Here is a 17,974-nt window from a genome sequence, read left to right as displayed (position 1 = left end):
GCCTCCACACACTCCCACGCCGCGAGGACAGCTGAGGGCCTGGGGACCCTTGTCCCCGCTCGGTCACGGGGGCCCAAGTGGGGCAGCAGGTCGGGAAGGAGGGCGGCAGCGCACGGAATCACCCCCGCCGCACGCTCGCGTGGGCACTCACACACACACACACACACACACACACGCCTACACAAGGGGCACACAGTCGCACACCCCGACACCCTTCGTGGCACAGAGGGATTTCCGTCCTCAGCGCCCGTTCCCTCACGGGAGGGTGGGGCGCTTCAGCGCGACCCGCACCCTCCAGCCCGGCAGCCAGTTCGAGACTGTCGCTCCCCCTCTTCATGGAGGAACGACACAGGACCCTGCGCTGTTCTTTCGTCTGCTCGGCCCTCCCCGGGTTTGCTGCTGGTTCTTCCCGGGTTGGCTACCGTCCCTTCCACCTCCGTGGAAGGGCGGTTCCCCCTGCCACATTCCCCACTTCCGCGGGGGAGCGGCACACCGCCGGCCGGCCGGCCGGCTCTCTCGGGGGCTGCACAGGTGTTCCCCTTAGATGTTCCTGGTGCATGTTGTCTCTCTCCTCCTTTATAGTCCTCTTCCGCCAATCCCAACTCGGCTGGCCCACACGCCAAGTACGCTGCTCTCCTCCAATCAGGAGCAGGATCAGCTCCTGGAGGTCATCACTCAAGTTGGCAAGAGGCAGCTGCATAGAAGCTGTTTTCTCCTCTCCCAGCGCCATATTGTGGGAGAGCAGATGCATAGAATAAGTCTTAATTCCAGTAACTCAGTCCAATCCGAGTTGCTCCCCACAGAGACCACAGGCTGTGTGCTGCCTGCCTGCCACGGACCCTCTGTCCCGGGGAGGTCCTGTGGGCACGCAGCCTGTGGCCGCGGGTCTCTGCCTGGCCTGCCAAAAGGGTGCCCCGTTTGGATGCTGTGTGAGTCAGGGCTGATGGGGGAGAGGGGGACAGAGAGAGGAGAGAGAGACAGAGAGAGAGAGAGAAAGAGAGAGAGACGTGTAGGTGTTGGTGTAAGTCAGAGACAGAGGGAGAGGGTGCCTGTATTGCCTGCGAGGCTTGGTGTGGGGTCCCTCCTTTGCGCTCTGGAGGGCTTCCGCGGCTGTGGCGCGTGGCCGCCGCACGGCCAGGTGGCGCAGAGGGCCCGCGGGTTGGGCTGCGCGAGGCACCGGGCCCTGAGTGGTGGGCAACCGCGCCCTGGCGTCGTCTTCGGGCGGTGGTCGTGGTCGTGGTCGTGGTCACAGTCATTGGGCTCCCTGGGAGACAGGAGCCCGGGAGGGGCGGTGGGAGTGCAGGTGCCGGGAGCTGCTGGTGCGGCGGGCTGCGGGGTTGGGGCGGCCGGCAGGGGAGCGCCCTGGCGGGCGGTGAGTCGCTGGTTTGGGGTTGGAGGGGGCGCGCTGGATGGCGCGGGGCGTGGCCCTGTGTCCCGGGGTGGGCCCCGGGGTTGGCGGTGGGGCTGCGGCAGCCGGGGACAGCTGGCCGGCCCGCCCGTGCCCGTGCCCGTGCCCGTGCCCGTGCCGTGCCCAGGCCCAGGCCCAGGCCCGAGGCGCGGGCGGGCTGGGAGCTGCCAGGTGGAGGGGTCGGGCTTCTGCCCCCCTGCTGGAGCTGCGTTGGGGGTCGCAGGGGTCCCGGCGTGCAGGCTGGCGGATGGGGGCGTGGCTAGGCAGCCAGCCAAAGGCGAGCAAAAGGGGGAGGGTGCCGCGGGGCAAAGGCCTACAGCACCCGGTATTCCCAGGCGGTCTCCCATCCAAGTACTAACCAGGCCCGACCCTGCTTAGCTTCCGAGATCAGACGAGATCGGGCGCGTTCAGGGTGGTATGGCCGTAGACGCCAGAGGCTGCCTCCAGGCCCCCCTTGAGTGCGCGCACGCACAGCCGCCCGCCGCCGCCGCCGCCGCCACCCGCCTCCGCCGCCTCCTCCTCCTCCTCCTCCCTGCCCCGCTCCCCGCTCTCACTCCCATTCCCATTCCCATTCCCATTCCCATTCCCATTCCCACTCCCGCTCCCGCTCCCGCTGCCGCTTCTCCTCCGCCTCCTCCCTCTTTTCTCTTCTCTTCTCTTCTCCTCCTCCCCCCCTCCTCCTCAGCCGCCCTCCGCCTAGCCCTGCACCAGTGCCCGAACTCCAGCCCTCCGCCTGCCCAGCCCAGGACCTGCAGCACCGGGCGCCCAGTCGGCACGCTGCCGCCAAGGGGAGCCAACCTCCTCCGGCACCCGCTGGCCACAGGGAACTCCTACTCTCTTTCTAGGCCGGATCCTGCCTGCCGCCATCGCCCAGCCACACGCCAGCCGTGCCCGGCAGCCTCCACGCCTGCCCAGGGCTGCGCCCCGCGGCTCGCGGGTCCCGGCACCAGGGGTTCCGGCGCCCCACACCACCGCGGCCCGGGCCTTCCCTCCCTGCCCCGGCCGCCCGGCCCCCCACCGCTGACGCACAGGTCGCCCGCCCTCCCCCGGCACGGCCGCCGCGCCTCCACACACTCCCACGCCGCGAGGACAGCTGAGGGCCTGGGGACCCTTGTCCCCGCTCGGTCACGGGGGCCCAAGTGGGGCGGCAGGTCGGGAAGGAGGGCGGCAGCGCACGGAATCACCCCCGCCGCACGCTCGCGTGGGCACTCACACACACACACACACACACACACACACACACACGCCTACACAAGGGGCACACAGTCGCACACCCCGACACCCTTCGTGGCACAGGGGACCTGCGTCCTCAGCGCCCGTTCCCTCACGGGAGGGTGGAGGCGCTTCAGCGCGACCCGCACCCTCCAGCCCGGCAGCCAGTTCAGGACATGCAGCTCCCCCTCTTCATGGAGGAACGACACAGAGTTTTCGCTGTTCTTTCGTCTGCTCGGCCCTCCCCGAGGTTTGCTGGTTCTTCCCGGGTTGGCTACCGTCCCTTCCACCTCCGTGGAAGGGGCGGTTCCCTGCCACATTCCCCACTTCCGCGGGGGAGCGGCACGCCGGCCGGCCGGCCGGCTCTCTCGGGGCTGCACAGGTGTTCCCCTTAGATGTTCCCTGGTGCATGTTGTCTCTCTCCTCCTTTATAGTCCTCTTCCGCCAATCCCAACTCGGCTGCCCACACGCCAAGTACGCTGCTCTCCTCCAATCAGGAGCAGGATCAGCTCCTGGAGGTCATCACTCAAGTTGGCAAGAGGCAGCTGCATAGAAGCTGTTTTCTCCTCTCCCAGCGCCATATTGTGGGAGAGCAGATGCATAGAATAAGTCTTAATTCCAGTAACTCAGTCCAATCCGAGTTGCTCCCCACAGAGACCACAGGCTGTGTGCTGCCTGCCACGCACGGACCCTCTGTCCCGGGGAGGTCCTGTGGGCACGCAGCCTGTGGCCGCGGGTCTCTGCCTGGCCTGCCAAAAGGGTGCCCCGTTTGGATGCTGTGTGAGTCAGGGCTGATGGGGGAGAGGGGGACAGAGAGAGGAGAGAGAGACAGAGAGAGAGAGAGAGAAAGAGAGAGAGACGTGTAGGTGTTGGTGTAAGTCAGAGACAGAGGGAGAGGTGCCTGTATTGCCTGCGAGGCTTGGTGTGGGGGTCCCTCCCTTGCGCTCTGGAGGGCTTCCGCGGCTGTGGCAGCGGGCCGCCGCACGGCCAGGTGGCGCAGAGGGCCCGCGGGTTGGGCTGCGCGAGGCACCGGGCCCTGAGTGGTGGGCAACCCGCGCCCTGGCGTCGTCTTCGGGCGGTGGTCCTGGTCGTGGTCGTGGTCACAGTCATTGGGCTCCCTGGGAGACAGGAGCCCGGGAGGGGCGGTGGGAGTGCAGGTGCCGGGAGCTGCTGGTGCGGCGGCGGAGCTGCAGGGTTGGGGCGGCCGGCAGGGAGCGCCCTGGCGGGCGGTGAGTCGCTGGTTTGCAGGGTTGGAGGGCGCGCTGGATGGCGCGGGGCGTGGCCTGTGTCCCGGGGTGGGCCCGGGGTTGGCGGTGGGGCTGCGGCAGCCGGGGACAGCTGGCCGGCCCGCCCGTGCCCGTGCCCGTGCCCGTGCCCAGGCCCAGGCCCAGGCCCAGGCCCGAGGCGGGCGGAGCTGGGGCTGCCAGGTGGAGGGGTCGGGCTTCTGCCCCCTGCTGGAGCTGCGTTGGGGGTCGCAGGGGTCCCGGCGTGCGGGCTGGCGGATGGGGGCGTGGCTGGGCAGCCAGCCAAGGCGAGCAAAAGGGGAGGGTGCCGCGGGGCAAAGCCTGGCACCCGGTATTCCCAGGCGGTCTCCCATCCAAGTACTAACCAGGCCCGACCCTGCTTAGCTTCCGAGATCAGACGAGATCGGGCGCGTTCAGGGTGGTATGGCCGTAGACGCCAGAGAGGCTGCCTCCAGGCCCCTCTTGAGTGCGCGCCCGCACAGCCGCCGCCGCCGCCGCCGCCGCCGCCTCCTCCTCCTCCTCCTCCCTGCCCGCTCCCCGCTCTCACTCCCATTCCCATTCCCATTCCCATTCCCGCTCCCCGCTCCCGCTGCCGCCGCTTCTCCTCCGCCTCCTCCTCTTTTCTCTTCTCTTCTCTTCTCCTCCTCCCCCCTCCTCCTCAGCCGCCCTCCGCCTAGCCCTGCACCAGTGCCCGAACTCCAGCCCTCCGCCTGCCCAGCCCAGGACCTGCAGTGCAGCACCGGGCGCCCAGTCGGCACGCTGCCGCCAAGCCCGGGGAGCCAACCTCCTCCGGCTGCCGCTGGCCACGGGAACTCCTACTCTCTCTCTTTCTAGGCCGGATCCCCTGCCTGCCGCCATCCCCTTATACCGCGCCAGCCGTGCCCGGCAGCCTCCACGCCTGCCCAGGGGCTGCGCCCCGCGGCTCGCGGGTCCCACCAGGGGGTTCGGCCGCCCCACACCACCGGCCCGGGCCTTCCCTCCTACCCGGCCGCCAGCAGCCACCCGCTGACGCACAGGTCGCCCGCCCTCCCCCGGCACGGCCGCCGCGCCTCCACACACTCCCACGCCGCGAGGACAGCTGAGGGCCTGGGGACCCTTGTCCCCCGCTCGGTCACGGGGGCCCAAGTGGGGCAGCAGGTCGGGAAGGAGGGCGGCAGCGCACGGAATCACCCCCGCCGCACGCTCGCGCGTGGGCACTCACACACACACACACACACACACACACACACACACGCCTACACAAGGGGCACACAGTCGCACACCCCGACACCCTTCGTGGCACCAGAGGGATTTCCGTCCTCAGCGCCCGTTCCCTCACGGGAGGTGGGGCGCTTCAGCGCGACCCGCACCCTCCAGCCCGGCAGCCAGTTCGAGACTGTCGCTCCCTCTTCATGGAGGAACGACACAGGACCCTGCGCTGTTCTTTCGTCTGCTCGGCCCTCCCCGGGTTTGCTGCTGGTTCTTCCCGGGTTGGCTACCGTCCCTTCCACCTCCGTGGAAGAGGCAGTTCCCCTGCACATTCCCCACTTCCGCGGGGGAGCGGCACACCGCCCGGCCGGCTCTCTCAAGGGGCTGCACAGGTGTTCCCCCTTAGATGTTCCTGGTGCATGTTGTCTCTCTCCTCCTTTATAGTCCTCTTCCGCCAATCCCAACTCGGCTGCCCACACGCCAAGTACGCTGCTCTCCTCAATCAGGAGCAGGATCAGCTCCTGGAGGTCATCACTCAAGTTGGCAAGAGGCAGCTGCATAGAAGCTGTTTTCTCCTCTCCCAGCGCCATATTGTGGGAGAGCAGATGCATAGAGAATAAGTCTTAATTCCAGTAACTCAGTCCAATCCGAGTTGCTCCCCACAGAGACACGGGCTGTGTGCTGCACCTGCCACGGACCCTCTGTCCCGGGGAGGTCCTGTGGGCACGCAGCCTGTGGCCGCGAGGTCTCTGCCTGGCCTGCCAAAGGGTGCCCCGTTTGGATGCTGTGTGAGTCAGGGCTGATGGGGGAGAGGGGGACAGAGAGAGGAGAGAGAGAGACAGAGAGAGAGAGAAAGAGAGAGAGACGTGTAGGTGTTGGTGTAAGTCAGAGACAGAGGGAGAGGGTGCCTGTATTGCCTGCGAATTTGGTGTGGGGTCCCTCCTTTGCGCTCTGGAGGGCTTCCGCGGCTGTGGCGCGTGGCCGCCGCACGGCCAGGTGGCGCAGAGGGCCCGCGGGTTGGGCTGCGCGAGGCACCGGGCCCTGAGTGGTGGGCAACCGCGCCCTGGCGTCGTCTTCGGGCGGTGGTCGTGGTCGTGGTCGTGGTCACAGTCATTGGGCTCCCTGGGAGACAGGAGCCCGGGAGGGGCGGTGGGAGTGCAGGTGCGGGAGCTGCTGGTGCGGCAGGCTGCGGGGTTGGGGCGGCCGGCAGGGAGGGGCGCCCTGGCGGGCGGTGAGTCGCTGGTTTGGGGTTGGAGGGGGCGCGCTGGATGGCATGAGGCGTGGCCTGTGTCCCGGGGTGGGCCCCGGGTTGGCCAGTGGGGCTGCGGCAGCCGGGGACGACTGGCCGACCCGCCCGTGCCCGTGCCCGTGCCCGTGCCCAGGCCCAGGCCCAGGCCCAGGCCCGGGGCGCGGGCGGGGCTGGGGCTGCCAGGTGGAGGGGTCGGAGCTTCTGCCCCCTGCTGGAGCTGCGTTGGGGGTGCCGGGGTCCCGGCGTGCGGGCTGGCGGATGGGGGCGTGGCTAGGCAGCCGGCCAAAGGCGAGCAAAAAGGGGAGGGTGCCGCGGGGCAAAAGCCTACAGCACCCGGTATTCCCAGGCGGTCTCCCATCCAAGTACTAACCAGGCCCGACCCTGGCAACGCTTCCGAGATCAGACGAGATCGGGCGCGTTCAGGGTGGTATGGCCGTAGACGCCAGAGGCTGCCTCCAGGCCCCTCTTGAGTGCGCGCCCGCACAGCCGCCGCCGCCGCCGCCGCCTCCTCTCCTCCTCCTCCTGCCCGCTCCCCGCTCTCACTCCCATTCCCATTCCCATTCCCATTCCCCATTCCCATTCCCTCCCGCTCCCCGCTCCCGCTCCCGCTTCTCCTCCGCCTCCCTCCCTCTTTTCTCTTCCCTCTCTTCTCCTCCTCCCCCTCCTCCTCAGCCGCCCTCCGCCTAGCCCTGCACCAGTGCCCGAACTCCAGCCCTCCGCCTGCCCAGCCCAGGACCTGCCCGGCACCGGGCGCCCAGTCGGCCGCTGCCGCCAAGCCAAGGGGAGCCAACCTCCTCCGGCTTTTAGCGGCCACAGGGAACTCCCTACTCTCTTTCTAGGCCGGATCCCCTGCCTGCCGCCATCGCCCAGCCACACGCCAGCCGTGCCCGGCAGCCTCCACGCCTGCCCAGGGCTGCGCCGCGGCTCGCGGGTCCCGGCACCAGGGGGTTCGGCGCCCCCACCACCGCGGCCCGGGCGCTTCCCCCTACCCGGCCGCCAGCAGCCCCCCCCCACCGCTGACACGCGGTCAGCGCCCGCCCCTCCCCCGGCACGGCCGCCGCGCCTCACACACTCCCACGCCGCGAGGACAGCTGAGGGCCTGAGGCCGCTGTCCCCCGCTCGGTCACGGGGGCTTGAAAGTGGGCAGCAGGTCGGGAAGGAGGGCGGCAGCGCGCGAATCACCCCCGCCGCACGCTCGCGTGGGCACACTCACACACACACACACACACACACACACACACACGCCTACACAAGGGGCACACAGTCGCACACCCGACACCCTTCGTGGCACAGAGGATTTCCGTCCTCAGCGCCCGTTCCCTCACGGGAGGGTGGGCGCTTCAGCGCGACCCGCACCCTCCAGCCCGGCAGCCAGTTCGAGACGCCGGCTCCCCCTCTTCATGGAGGAACGACACAGGACCTCGCGCTGTTCTTTCGTCTGCTCCGGCCTTCCCTCCCCGGGTTTGCTGCTGGTTCTTCCCGGGTTTGGCTACCGTCCATCCCTCCGTGGAAGGGCGGTTCCCCTGCCACATTCCCCACTTCCGCGGGGGCGCTCCCCGCCGGCCGGCCGGCCGGCTCTCTCGGGGAGCTGCACAGGTGTTCCCCTTAGATGTTCCTGGTGCATGTTGTCTCTCTCCTCTTCCATAGTCCTCTTCCGCCAATCCCAACTCGGCTGCCCACACGCCAAGTACGCTGCTCTCCTCCAATCAGGAGCAGGATCAGCTCCTGGAGGTCATCACTCAAGTTGGCAAGAGGCAGCTGCATAGAAGCTGTTTTCTCCTCTCCCAGCGCCATATTGTGGGAGAGCAGATGCATAGAATAAGTCTTAATTCCAGTAACTCAGTCCAATCCGAGTTGCTCCCCACAGGAACTCCCCAGCTGTGTGCTGCCTGCCTACCACGGACCCTCTGTCGGGGGAGGGTCCTGTGGGCACGCAGCCTGTGGCCGCGGGTCTCTGCCTGGCCTGCCAAAGGGTGCCCCGTTTGGATGCTGTGTGAGTCAGGGCTGATGGGGGAGAGGGGGACAGAGAGAGGAGAGGGCAGAGAGAGAGAAAGAGAGAGACGTGTAGGTGTTGGTGTAAGTCAGAGACAGAGGGAGAGGGTGCCTGTATTGCCTGCGAGGCTTGGTGTGGGGTCCCTCCTTTGCGCTCTGGAGGGCTTCCGCGGCTGTGACGTGGCCGCCGCACGGCCAGGTGGCGCAGAGGGCCCGCGGGTTGGGCTGCGCGAGGCACCGGGCCCTGAGTGGTGGGCAACCGCGCCCTGGCGTCGTCTTCGGGGCGGTGGTCGTGGTCGTGGTCGTGGTCGCAGTCATTGGGCTCCCTGGGAGACAGGAGCCCGGGAGGGGCGGTGGGAGTGCAGGTGCCGGGAGCTGCTGGTGCGGCGGGCTGCGGGGTTGGGGCGGCCGGCAGGGGAGCGCCCTGGCGGGCGGTGAGTGGCTGGTTTGGGGTTGGAGGGGGCGCGCTGGATGGCGCGGGGCGTGGCCTCATTGTCCCGGGGTGGGCCCCGGGGTTGGCGGTGGGGCTGCGGCAGCCGGAGACGCTGGCCGGCCCGCCCGTGCCCGTGCCCGTGCCCGTGCCCGAGCCCAGGCCCAGGCCCAGGCCCGAGGCGCGGAGCGGGCTGGGGGCTGCCAGGTGGAGGGGTCCGGGCTTCTGCCCCCTGCTGGAGCTGCGTTGGGGGTCGCAGGGGTCCCGGCGTGCGGGCTGGCGGATGGGGGCGTGGCTAGGCAGCCAGCCAAAGGCGAGCAAAGGGGAGGTGCCGCGGGGCAAAAGCCTACAGCACCCGGTATTCCCAGGCGGTCTCCCATCCAAGTACTAACCAGGCCCGACCCTGCTTGGCTTCCGAGATCAGACGAGATCGGAGGGGCGCGTTCGGGGTGGTATGGCCGTAGACGCGGGAGGCTGCCTCCAGGCCCCTCTTGAGTGCGCGCCCGCACGGCCGCCGCCGCCGCCGCCGCCGCCGCCTCCTCCTCCTCCTCCTCCTGCCCGCTCCCCGCTCTCACTCCCATTCCCATTCCCCATTCCCATTCCCGCTCCCGCTCCGCTGCCGCTTCTCCTCCGCCTCCTCCCTCTTTTCTCTTCTCTTCTCTTCTCCTCCTCCCCCCCCTCCTCCTCAGCCGCCCTCCGCCTAGCCCTGCACCAGTGCCCGAACTCCAGCCCTCCGCCTGCCCAGCCCAGGACCTGCAGTGCAGCACACCGGGCGCCCAGTCGGCACGCTGCCGCCAAGCCAGGGAGCCAGCCTCCTCCGGCTGCCGCTGGCCACAGGGAACTCCTACTCTCTTTCTAGGCCGGATCCCCTGCCTGCCGCCATCGCCCAGCCACACGCCAGCCGTGCCCGGCAGCCTCCACGCCTGCCCAGGGCTGCGCCCCGCGGCTCGCGGGTCCCGGCACCAGGGTTCGGCGCCCCACACCACCGGCCCGGGCCTTCCCTCCTACCCGGCCGCCAACCTTCGCTGACGCACAGGTCGCCCGCCCTCCCCCGGCACGGCCGCCGCGCCTCCACACTCCCACGCCGCGAGGACAGCTGAGGGCCTGGGGACCCTTGTCCCCGCTCGGTCACGGGGGCCCAAGTGGGGCAGCAGGTCAGGAAGGAGGGCGGCAGCGCACAATCACACCCCCGCCGCACGCTCGCGTGGGCACTCACACACACACACACACACACACACACGCCTACACAAGGGGCACACAGTCGCACACCCCGACACCCTTCGTGGCACAGAGGGATTTCCGTCCTCAGCGCCCGTTCCCTCACGGGAGGGTGGGGCGCTTCAGCGCGACCCGCACCCTCCAGCCCGGCAGCCAGTTCGAGACTGTCGCTCCCCCTCTTCATGGAGGAACGACACAGGACCCTGCGCTGTTCTTTCGTCTTGGCCCTCCCGAGTTTGCTGCTGGTTCTTCCCGGGTTGGCTACCGTCCCTTCCACCTCCGTGGAAGGGCGGTTCCCCCTGCCACATTCCCCACTTCCGCGGGGGAGCGGCCGCACCGCCGGCCGGCCGGCCGGCTCTCTCGGGGGCTGCACAGGTGTTCCCCTTAGATGTTCCTGGTGCATGTTGTCTCTCTCCTCCTTTATAGTCCTCTTCCGCCAATCCCAACTCGGCTGGCCCACACGCCAAGTACGCTGCTCCTCCTCAATCAGGAGCAGGATCAGCTCTGGAGGTCATCACTCAAGTTGGCAAGAGGCAGCTGCATAGAAGCTGTTTTCTCCTCTCCCAGCGCCATATTGTGGGAGAGCAGATGCATAGAATAAGTCTTAATTCCAGTAACTCAGTCCAATCCGAGTTGCTCCCCACAGAGACCACAGGCTGTGTGCTGCCTGCCTGCCACGGACCCTCTGTCCCGGGGAGGTCCTGTGGGCACGCAGCCTGTGGCCGCGGGTCTCTGCCTGGCCTGCCAAAGGGTGCCCCGTTTGGATGCTGTGTGAGTCAGGGCTGATGGGGAGAGAGGGGACAGAGAGAGGAGAGAGAGAGACAGAGAGAGAGAGAGAGAAGAGAGAGAGAGAGACGTGTAGGTGTTGGTGTAAGTCAGAGACAGAGGGAGAGGGTGCCTGTATTGCCTGCGAGGCTTGGTGTGGGGTCCCTCCCCTTTGCGCTCTCGGAGGGGCTTCCGCGGCTGTGGCGCGTGGCGCACACGGCCAGGTGGCGCGGAGAGGGCCCGCAGGTTGGGCTGCGCGAGGCACCGGGCCCTGAGTGGTGGGCAACCGCGCCCTGGCGTCGTCTTCGGGCGGTGGTCGTGGTCGTGGTCGTGGTCACAGTCATTGGGCTCCCTGGGAGACAGGAGCCCAGGAGGGGCGGAGTGGGAGTGCAGGTGCCGGGAGCTGCTGGTGCGGCGGGCTGCGGGGTTGGGGCGGCCGGCAAGGGGAGCGCCTGGCGGGCGGTGAGTCGCTGGTTTGGGGTTGGAGGGGGCGCGCTGGATGGCGCGGGGCGTGGCCTGTGTCCCGGGGTGGGCCCCGGGGTTGGCGGTGGGGCTGCGGCAGCCGGGGACAGCTGGCCGGCCCGCCCGTGCCCGTGCCCGTGCCCGTGCCCCGTGCCCGTGCCCAGGCCCAGGCCCAGGCCCGAGGCGCGGGCGGGCTGGGGCTGCCAGGTGGAGGGGTCGGGCTTCTGCCCCCTGCTGGAGTGCGTTGGGGGTCGCAGGGGTCCCGGCGTGCGGGCTGGCGGATGGGGGCGTGGCTAGGCAGCCAGCCAAAGGCGAGCAAAAGGGGAGGGTGCCGCGGGGCAAAAGCCTACAGCACCCGGTATTCCCAGGCGGTCTCCCATCCAAGTACTAACCAGGCCCGACCCTGCTTAGCTTCCGAGATCAGACGAGATCGGGCGCGTTCAGGGTGGTATGGCCGTAGACGCCAGAGGCTGCCTCCAGGCCCCCCTTGAGTGCGCGCACGCACAGCCGCCGCCGCCGCCGCCGCCGCCGCCGCCTCCGCCGCCTCCTCCTCCTCCTCCTCCTGCCCGCTCCCCGCTCTCACTCCCATTCCCATTCCCATTCCCATTCCCATTCCCATTCCCACTCCCGCTCCCGCTCCCGCTGCCGCTTCTCCTCCGCCTCCTCCCTCTTTCTCTTCTCTTCTCTTCTCCTCCTCCCCCCCTCCTCCTCAGCCGCCCTCCGCCTAGCCCTGCACCAGTGCCCGAACTCCAGCCCTCCGCCTGCCCAGCCCAGGACCTGCAGCACCGGGCGCCCAGTCGGCACGCTGCCGCCAAGCCAAGGGGAGCCAACCTCCTCCGGCTGCCGCTGGCCACAGGGAACTCCTACTCTCTCTTTCTAAGGCCGGATCCCCTGCCTGCCGCCATCGCCCAGCCACACGCCAGCCGTGCCCGGCAGCCTCCACGCCTGCCCAGGGCTGCGCCCGCGGCTCGCGGGTCCCGGCACCAGGGGGTTCGGCGCCCCACACCACCGCGGCCCGGGCCTTCCCTCCTACCCGGCCGCCAGCAGCCCCCACCGCTGACGCACAGGTCGCCCGCCCTCCCCCGGCACGGCCGCCGCGCCTCCACACACTCCCCCACGCCGCGAGGACAGCTGAGGGCCTGGGGACCCTTGTCCCCGCTCGGTCACCGGGGGCCCAAGTGGGGCAGCAGGTCGGGAAGGAGGGCGGCAGCGCACGGGTCACACCCCCGCCGCACGCTCGCGTGGGCACTCACACACACACACACACACACACACACACACACGCCTACACAAGGGGCACACAGTCACTGCACCCCGACACCCTTCGTGGCACAGAGGGATTTCCGTCCTCAGCGCCCGTTCCCTCACAGGAGGGTGGGGCGCTTCAGCGCGACCCGCACCCTCCAGCCCGGCAGCCAGTTCGGGACTGTGGCTCCCCCTCTTCATGGAGGAACGACACAGGACCCTCAGCTGTTCTTTCGTCTGCTCGGCCCTCCCGGGTTTGCTGCTGGTTCTTCCCGGGTTGGCTACCGTCCCTTCCACCTCCGTGGAAGGGCGGTTCCCCTGCCACATTCCCCACTTCCGCGGGGAGCGGCGCGCACCGCCGGCCGGCCGGCCGGCTCTCTCGGGGGCTGCACAGGTGTTCCCCTTAGATGTTCCTGGTGCATGTTGTCTCTCTCCTCCTTTATAGTCCTCTTCCGCCAATCCCAGCGCTCGGCTGCACACGCCAGGTGCGGCTGCTCTCCTCCAATCAGGAGCAGGATCAGCTCCTGGAGGTCATCACTCAAGTTGTGAGAGAGGCAGCTGCATGAAGCTGTTTTCTCCTCTCCCAGCGCCATATTGTGGGAGAGCAGATGCATAGAATAAGTCTTAATTCCAGTAACTCAGTCCAATCCGAGTTGCTCCCCACAGAGACCACAGGCTGTGTGCTGCCTGCCTGCCACGGACCCTCTGTCCCGGGGAGATCCTGTGGGCACGCAGCCTGTGGCCGCGGGTCTGCCTGGCCTGCCAAAGGGTGCCCCGTTTGGATGCTGTGTGAGTCAGGGCTGATGGGGGAGAGGGGACAGAGAGAGGAGAGAGAGACAGAGAGAGAGAGAGAAAGAGAGAGAGACGTGTAGGTGTTGGTGTAAGAATTGAGGAACAGAGGGAGAGGTGCCTGTATTGCCTGCGGGCTTTGGTGTGGGGTCCCTCCTTTTGCGCTCTGGAGGCTTCCGCGGCTGTGGCGCGTGGCCGCCGCACGGCCAGGTGGCGCAGAGGGCCCGCGGGTTGGGCTGCCGCGAGGCACCGGGCCCTGAGTGGTGGGCAACCGCGCCCTGGCGTCGTCTTCGGGGCGGTGGTCGTGGTCGTGGTCGTGGTCACAGTCATTGGGCTCCCTGGGAGACGGGAGCCCGGGAGGGGCGGGAAGTGGGAGTGCAGGTGCCGGGAGCTGCTGGTGCGGCGGGCTGCGGGGTTGGGGCGGCCGGCGGGGGAGCGCCCTGGCAGGCGGTGAGTGGTCGCTGGTTTGGGGGTTGGAGGGGGCGCGCTGGATGGCGCGGGGCGTGGCCTGTGTCCCGGGGTGGGCCCGGGGTTGGCAGTGGGGCTGCGGCAGCCGGGGACAGCTGGCCGGCCCGCCCGTGCCCGTGCCCGTGCCCGTGCCCCGGGCTTGGGCCCAGGCCCAGGCCCGAGGCGCGGGCGGGCTGGGGCTGCCAGGTGGAGGGGTCGGGCTTCTGCCCCCTGCTGGAGCTGCGTTGGGGGTCGCAGGGGTCCCGGCGTGCGGGCTGGCGGATGGGGGCGTGGCTAGGCAGCCAGCCGAGAGCGGAAATAAAGGGGAGGGTGCCGCGGGGCAAAAGCCTACAGCACCCGGTATTCCCAGGCGGTCTCCCATCCAAGTACTAACCAGGCCCGACCCTGTAGCTTCCGAGATCAGACGAGATCGGGCGCGTTCAGGGTGGTATGGCCGTAGACGCCAGAGGCTGCCTCCAGGCCCCTCTTGAGTGCGCGCCCGCACAGCCGCCGCCGCCGCCGCCGCCGCCTCCTCCTCCTCCTCCTGCCCGCTCCCCGCTCTCACTCCCATTCCCATTCCCATTCCCATTCCCGCTCCCGCTCCCGCTGCCGCTTCTCCTCCGCCTCCTCCCTCTTTTCTCTTCTCTTCTCTTCTCCTCCTCCCCCTCCTCCTCAGCCGCCCTCCGCCTAGCCCTGCACCAGTGCCCGAACTCCAGCCCTCCCCCGCCTGCCCAGCCCAGGACCTGCAGTGCAGCACCGGGCGCCCAGTCGGCACGCTGCCGCCAAGCCAAGGGGAGCCAACCTCCTCCGGCTGCCGCTGGCCACAGGGGAACTCCTACTCTCTCTTTCTAGGCCGGATCCCCTGCCTGCCGCCATCGCCCAGCCACACGCCAGCCGTGCCCGGCAGCCTCCACGCCTGCCCAGGGCTGCGCCCGCGGCTCGCGGGTCCCGGCACCAGGGAGTTCGGCGCCCCACACCACCGCGGCCCGGGCCTTCCCTCCTACCCGGCCGCCAGCAGCCCCCCCACCGCTGACGCACAGAGGCCGCCCGCCCTCCCCCGGCACGGCCGCCGCGCCTCCACACACTCCCACGCCGCGAGGACAGCTGAGGGCCTGGGGACCCTTGTCCCCGCTCGGTCACGGGGGCCCAGAGAAGTGGGGCAGCAGGTCGGGAAGGAGGGCGGCAGCGCCTGAATCACCCCCGCCGCACGCTCGCGTGGGCACTCACACACACACACACACACACACACACACACACACACGCCTACACAAGGGGCACACAGTCGCACACCCCGACACCCTTCGTGGCACAGAGGGATTTTCAGCGTCCTCAGCGCCCGTTCCCTCACGGGAGGGTGGGGCGCTTCAGCGCGACCCGCACCCTCAGCCCGGCCCAGCCAGTTCGAGACTGTCGCTCCCCCTCTTCATGGAGGAACGACACAGGACCCTGCGCTGTTCTTTCGTCTGCTCGGCCCTCCCCGGGTTTGCTGCTGGTTCTTCCCGGGTTGGCTACCGTCCCTTCCACCTCCGTGGAAGGGCGGTTCTGCATTCCCCACTTCCGCGGGGGGAGCGGCACACCGCCGGCCGGCCGGGCAGCTCTCTCCGGGGCTGCACAGGTGTTCCCCTTAGATGTTCCTGGTGCATGTTGTCTCTCTCCTCCTTTATAGTCCTCTTCCGCCAATCCCAACTCCGGCTGCCCACACGCCAAGTACGCTGCTCTCCTCCAATCAGGAGCAGGATCAGCTCCTGGAGGTCATCACTCAAGTTGGCAAGAGGCAGCTGCACATGAAGCTGTTTTCTCCTCTCCCAGCGCCATATTGTGGGAGAGCAGATGCATAGAATAAGTCTTAATTCCAGTAACTCAGTCCAATCCGAGGTTGCTCCCCACAGAGACCACAGGCTGTGTGCTGCCTGCCTGCCACGGACCCTCTGTCCCGGGGGAGGTCCCTGTGGGCACGCAGCCTGTGGCCGCAGGTCTCTGCCTGGCCTGCCAAAAGGGTGCCCCGTTTGGATGCTGTGTGAGTCAGGGCTGATGGGGGAGAGGGGGACAGAGAGAGGAGAGAGAGACAGAGAGAGAGAGAGAAAGAGAGAGAGAGACGTGTAGGTGTTGGTGTAAGTCAGAAGACAGAGGAGAGGGTGCCTGTATTGCCTGGGAAGCAGTGGCGGGGTCCCTCCCTTTGCGCTCTGGAGGGCTTCCGCGGCTGTGGCGCGTGGCCGCCGCACGGCCAGGTGGCGCAGAGGGCCCGCGGGTTGGGCTGCGCGAGGCACCGGGCCCTGAGTGGTGGGCAACCGCGCCTAGGCGTCGTCTTCGGGCGGTGGTCCGTGGTCGTGGTCGTGGTCACAGTCATTGGGCTCCCTGGGAGACAGGAGCCCGGGAGGGGCGGTGGGAGTGCAGGTGCCGAGGAGCTGCTGGTGCGGCGGGCTGCGGGGTTGGGGCGGCCGGCAGGGGAGCGCCTGGCGGGCGGTGAGTCGCTGGTTTGGGGTTGGAGGGGGCGCGCTGGATGGCGCGGGCGTGGCCTGTGTCCCGGGGTGGGCCCCGGGAGTTGGCGGTGGGGCTGCGGCAGCCGGGGACAGCTGGCCGGCCCGCCCCGTGCCCGTGCCCCGTGCCCGTGCCCAGGCCCAGGCCCAGGCCGGAGCCCGAGGCGCGGGCGGGCTGGGGCTGCCAGGTGGAGGGGTCGGGCTTCTGCCCTACTGGAGCTGCGTTGGGGGTCGCAGGGGTCCCGGCGTGCGGGCTGGCGGATGGGGGCGTGGCTAGGCAGCCAGCCAAAGGCGAGCAAAAGGGGAGGGTGCCGCGGGGCAAAAGCCTACAGCACCCGGTATTCCCAGGCGGTCTCCCATCCAAGTACTAACCAGGCCCGGCCTGCTTAGCTTCCGAGATCAGACGAGATCGGGCGCGTTCAGGGTGGTATGGCCGTAGACGCCAGAGGCTGCCTCCAGGCCCCTCTTGAGTGCGCGCCCGCACAGCCGCCGCCGCCGCCGCCGCCTCCTCCTCCTCCTCCTCCTGCCCGCTCCCCGCTCTCACTCCCATTCCCATTCCCATTCCCATTCCCATTCCCATTCCCCTCCCGCTCCCGCTCCCGCTCCCGCTTCTCCCTCCGCCTTTCCTCCCTCTTTTCTCTTCTCTTCTCTTCTCCTCCTCCCCCCCTCCTCCTCAGCCGCCCTCCGCCTAGCCCTGCACCAGTGCCGGGAACTCCAGCCCTCCGCCTGCCCAGCCCAGGACCTGCAGCACCGGGCGCCCAGTCGGCACGCTGCCGCCAAGCCAAGGGGAGCCAACCTCCTCCGGCTGCCGCTGGCCACAGGGAACTCCTACCTCTCTCTTTCTGGGCGGATCCCCTGCCTGCCGCCATCGCCCAGCCACACGCCAGCCGTGCCCGGCAGCCTCCACGCCTGCCCAGGGGCTGCGCCCCGCGCTCGCGGGTCCCGGCACCAGGGGGGTTCGGCGCCCCACCACCGGCCCGGGCCTTCCCTCCTACCCGGCCGCCAGCAGCCCCACCGCTGACGCACAGGTCGCCCGCCCTCCCCCGGCACGGCCGCCGCGCCTCCACCACGCTCCCACGCCGCGAGGACAGCTGAGGGCCTGCGGACCCTTGTCCCGCTCGGTCCTGAGGCCCAAGTGGGGCAGCAGGTCGGGAAGGAGGGCGGCAGGCGCACAGAGTCACCCCCGCCGCGCTCGCGTGGGCACTCACACACACACACACACACACACACACACACACACGCCTACACAAGGGGCACACAGTCGCACACCCCGACACCCTTCGTGGCACAGAGGGATTTCCGTCCTCAGCGCCCGTTCCCTCACGGGAGGGTGGGGGCGCTTCAGCGCGACCCGCACCCTCCAGCCCGGCAGCCAGTTGAGACTGGCCGCTCCCCCTCTTCATGGAGGAACCCGAGCACAGGACCCTGCGCTGTTCTTTCGTCTGCTCGGCCCTCCCCGGGTTTGCTGCTGGTTCTTCCCGGGTTGGCTACCGTCCCTTCCACCTCCGTGGAAGGGGCGGTTCCCCTGCCACATTCCCCACTTCCGCGGGGGAGCGGCACACCGCCGGCCGGCCGGCCAGCTCTCTCAGGGGCTGCACAGGTGTTCCCCTTAGATGTTCCTGGTGCATGTTGTCTCTCTCCTCCTTTATAGTCCTCTTCCGCCAATCCCAACTCGGCTGCCCACACGCCAAGTACGCTGCTCTCCTCTCAATCAGGAGCAGGATCAGCTCCTGGAGGTCATCACTCAAGTTGGCAAGAGGCAGCTGCACTTAAACTTGTTTTCTCCTCTCCCAGCGCCATATTGTGGGAGAGCAGATGCATAGAATAAGTCTTAATTCCAGTAACTCA

At 69.0% G+C, this 17,974-nt stretch overlaps 5 non-coding genes and 2 pseudogenes across 5 annotated transcripts; all 7 read right to left on the bottom strand.

The window, feature by feature from the left end:
• Positions 1-1,718: 1,718 nt before the first annotated feature.
• Positions 1,719-1,837, bottom strand: LOC149124267 (5S ribosomal RNA). Its single transcript, XR_016215559.1, has one exon. It is a non-coding gene; the product is annotated as a 5S ribosomal RNA (ribosomal RNA).
• A 2,345-nt stretch (positions 1,838-4,182) lies between these two features.
• On the bottom strand, positions 4,183-4,299 carry LOC149124266 (5S ribosomal RNA). The gene has a single exon (XR_016215649.1). It is a non-coding gene; the product is annotated as a 5S ribosomal RNA (ribosomal RNA).
• A 2,323-nt stretch (positions 4,300-6,622) lies between these two features.
• Positions 6,623-6,742, bottom strand: LOC149124265 (5S ribosomal RNA; annotated as a pseudogene).
• A 2,324-nt stretch (positions 6,743-9,066) lies between these two features.
• Positions 9,067-9,189, bottom strand: LOC149124264 (5S ribosomal RNA; annotated as a pseudogene).
• A 2,322-nt stretch (positions 9,190-11,511) lies between these two features.
• On the bottom strand, positions 11,512-11,630 carry LOC149124263 (5S ribosomal RNA). The gene has a single exon (XR_016215463.1). It is a non-coding gene; the product is annotated as a 5S ribosomal RNA (ribosomal RNA).
• Positions 11,631-13,994: 2,364 nt separating this feature from the next.
• On the bottom strand, positions 13,995-14,111 carry LOC149124262 (5S ribosomal RNA). Its single transcript, XR_016215648.1, has one exon. It is a non-coding gene; the product is annotated as a 5S ribosomal RNA (ribosomal RNA).
• A 2,338-nt stretch (positions 14,112-16,449) lies between these two features.
• On the bottom strand, positions 16,450-16,567 carry LOC149124261 (5S ribosomal RNA). The gene has a single exon (XR_016215647.1). It is a non-coding gene; the product is annotated as a 5S ribosomal RNA (ribosomal RNA).
• Positions 16,568-17,974: the final 1,407 nt, after the last annotated feature.

The sequence above is a fragment of the Oryctolagus cuniculus genome, chromosome 10 (genome assembly GCF_051225735.1).
Source record: "Oryctolagus cuniculus isolate XC-2025 breed Fujian yellow rabbit chromosome 10, ASM5122573v1, whole genome shotgun sequence".
Lineage (NCBI taxonomy): Eukaryota > Metazoa > Chordata > Mammalia > Lagomorpha > Leporidae > Oryctolagus > Oryctolagus cuniculus.
The sequence above is the reverse complement of the archived record's forward strand: the minus strand, read 5'-3'. Positions and strand labels throughout refer to the sequence as shown.